The following is a 3,637-nucleotide window of genomic DNA, read 5'->3' on the forward strand; positions in this document are numbered from 1 at the left end:
TACAGTATATATAATAGTATGAGAATAATATGTATTAAAAAAATAAAAAAAATAAAAAAATAAAAAATGTTTTTTTAAATATATAGATTTTTTTAATTTATTCAATGTATTATTTTTACATGATTTTGCATTTCAAACTTTATTATACTCATACTATTATAATATACTGTAAAATAGATTTTCATTAAAAACAATGTACCGCTTTTAGACATATAAAACCGGAAAGAAATGAACCGCTAGGGAGGGTAATCCCCCCATAAAACTAACATAACAGATGCACCACAACTTTTTCTGGTTGTGTGTTGTGTAAATAATAAAAAAAAGTTAATACCGTTACATTAATGCTTAATTTAAAAAAATGTTTTGTATCAGAAACATATTTCTGTTGTCTTTATGAGAACAAATTGCAGGATAAAATTTGTTGTTAATCATAATTATTTTTAACTCTAAAGGCTCTATTTACAAAACAGGGAATCTGACATTCCCTCAAACTTTCCCTTCTGGAAATCAGTTACTTCCATTGAAACACATGGACCTGGAAGATTCCCAGGAGAGAATGTTGGAGGGAAAGTCTGATTCCCTGTTTCATAAATGGAACCCCAAAACGTGTAGTTCAAATTTAAGTTAAGCCAAATAGTTTTACTTAATTTATAATAGCTTGGTAGTATGTATAAAATTGTAATTTGTGTTTCTTAGTGTCGGGTTTAAAGCATGGGGAGGGTTATATGGTGGGGTCATCTTTGCATCATTGCCTTGTGTGTAAGAGGATAATAATCCATTTATGTTTATGACACATATTCAGATTTATACTATTGTTTTATTTTCTTTCACAGTACAGCAAAAAACAAATGGGCATGTGACTGTACACGGTAACACTTTAGGGAACTTTCTGAATGCACTATACCCACACAAATCACTGAATAAGGGGAAGAGATTAAAAAATCCATGAAAACTAAAATAAATAATATAAAAAAAGCATTTAATGATTTAATAAAGTAATGTTAGTGTGACATCTAGTGTTTACATACAGGAATATACCACCAACATATAAAACAGGATTTCCTAATGATTTCTACATATTCACACTTTTTATACACTCTCTTTTATTCCGCTCTCTGTACAGTGTAGTGCCCTTTACTTTGTAATGGGGTAATGATTCTTTCTCAAAAATGGTGCATGGTAAAAGTTCTTACTTGCTGCTTTTGTCCTCAAAGGGAAAGGGCTCAAACTCCACCAAGTAGATGTGCCAAGTAAAATGGTTTAGGAGTATAGCTAATCCTCTGATCAGCCTACCTGTGTGTTTTTGGGGGGGGGGATAAGAGAAAACCTAAATAAACTCATGATATGCAAAAAAAAAAAATAATAATAATATAACAATATATTTTTCTATTATGCAATATGTTGTCCTTCACAGTCTGCATCAGTGATGGCAGGTCAGATTTCAGTGGAGCACTTCTCTTTTTTACTGCTCATGGAGCACTAAAAACATTCCCACTATTGGCACAGTTTTATGCCCTCAGGGAACAGGTGATGGGTGTAGCTGGCCAGCGAAAAACCTGTCCTAGGTTATTAGTGCAGCATATTCTGTATACACCTAAACCTGCCAACAGCCCCACTATACAGCTCATATGCTCATATGTTTAAGCTAGACACAGAGTTATCACTGTATTTTATGATTGTGAATGTTTATAACAGTTATATATGCATTTTGTTAATATAGGCAGAAAAAGAAAATATACCTTTAAGAGTCATTTATCTAGCTAAGAGAGATAAGCCAATCACAATGAGTCTTACACTATGCAGAGGCCTCAACCAATCACAACCAGCCTTACACTGTGTTCTATGGGGAAATTCCCTAGCAAACCATGCTGTATTCAGCGTGCTAACAGAGAGAGAGAGAACAGAGAGAGAGAGAGAGAGAACAGCAAGAGTTCCAACCAGAGAGTTCCATAAGAGTAGACAAAAGGCCAAAAAGGTATTTAATGCAGTTATATAGATTACTGTAGTTTAATAGTGATTGGGACTGTCTGCTGAACCTGTCATGTGTTTGCTTGCAGTTCCACCATTATCAACATTATCAACATTATTAGCAGCATTATTACCAGCATCATAAACATCATAAACAACAGCATTATTATCTTCAGCATCAGTATCATTACCATCACCAGTATCAGTATCAGTATTATTATCATTATCATCAAAACTTCAACCATCATTTTGTGATACTTTATTCAACACATGTTTGTACATAGACTTACTGCTGCAGAATCAACATTGTTATATGAAGAAAGTTGAAGTTAATAAAGAAGTTATCTAAAGTATTCGGTGTGCTCTTTAAACCTACTGCTTTTATGGAACGGTATTAGAGGAATTATAGAGTAAAGACAGTCTGAGAAACAAAAGAGAAAAAGAGAAACAGAAATCATAATTCTTTTAATGCCACAGCGCACAAGGCACCTCATGGTGCTGCGCCTGCCACAATGGGAGTGGGGACAAGTGTTCTCTATGATGGCATTGTGCATATTTGGACTGAACGTAGGAAATAAAATCAGAGGGACCTGCCCATGCAACTTAGTCCAAAGATGCCAAGTAAGCCCTACACTGAGTTCCCGTATGGGGGGAGGTAGATGGGATATGACCCCCCTAACACCACCACTGCCACCCCCATCTTCTATTACTGGAGAGCATAATGCTGCCTAGTGTCAGGCCAGGGTACATCCAGGGGGTCCCCCTTAAACCACTCCCCAATGCTGAAGGGCAATATGAGCTGTATGCTTGCCACTGGATTGTTATGGTGTTTATAGTCTGCATGACTGGGCTCTCGGGTTGGTTCATTAGGGAAGCTACATAAAAAACAAACACAAAAAATTAACCATAGAAACTGTATCAAAAATACAGGATCAACACTTTCCATAAGGTAAGAATCTCCAGCTTCAAAGAAAAGAAGCAATAAAAAAAAACATGTTCCTATAAACAATGCATTTGCAAAGCTGCAAATGGGCAAATGTTGGGGGAATTTCTAAAAATAATACATTTATTGGAGTCATGACTATAATAATTGTACAGGAATCACTTTTTTGGGAAGAACAGATGCTGGAAAAATCTTGTTTAATGAAATATTTACATGGGAAGTCTTGTATAATGCATTTTTTTAACTAGTGAATTTTGTCTTCAAACATGCAAGCCCAGTGTGAAAAAAAGAGGGAACGTGAAAAAAAAATTGCTAAAAAAATGGGCAAATGGAAAAAGAATGTTGGATGAATTTCATGTTGAATCATTATTAAACTCACCCTTTGTGTTACAGAAAACTGTTCCTATCCTGAAAAGTCTAACTTGTGTAGTTTGCCTCCTGGGGTAATTGCTCACAGCTCCTCCCTCCACATTATTATTATTACACAGTATATATATATAGTGCCATCATATTACTGAGCACTGTACAAAGTCCATAGTCGTGTCACTAACTGTCCCTCAAAGGAGCTCACAATCTAATGTCCCTACCATAGTCATCTGTCATTAATGTAGTCTAAGGTCAATTTTAGGGGGAAGCCAACTAACCTAACTGCACATTTTTGGGATGTGGGAGGAAACCGGAGTACCCGGAGGAAACCCACGCAGACACAAGGAGAACCTGCAAACT

At 35.6% G+C, this 3,637-nt stretch overlaps 1 long non-coding RNA gene across 1 annotated transcript; it reads left to right on the forward strand.

Moving 5' to 3' along the window:
• Positions 1 to 1,557: 1,557 nt before the first annotated feature.
• On the forward strand, positions 1,558 to 2,318 carry LOC140330753 (uncharacterized). The gene is made up of 2 exons (XR_011920798.1): positions 1,558 to 1,975; positions 2,058 to 2,318. It is a non-coding gene; the product is annotated as an uncharacterized lncRNA (long non-coding RNA).
• The last annotated feature ends 1,319 nt before the right edge of the window (positions 2,319 to 3,637 follow it).

Source organism: Pyxicephalus adspersus, chromosome 5 (assembly GCF_032062135.1).
Source record: "Pyxicephalus adspersus chromosome 5, UCB_Pads_2.0, whole genome shotgun sequence".
In the NCBI taxonomy this organism is placed as follows: domain Eukaryota; kingdom Metazoa; phylum Chordata; class Amphibia; order Anura; family Pyxicephalidae; genus Pyxicephalus; species Pyxicephalus adspersus.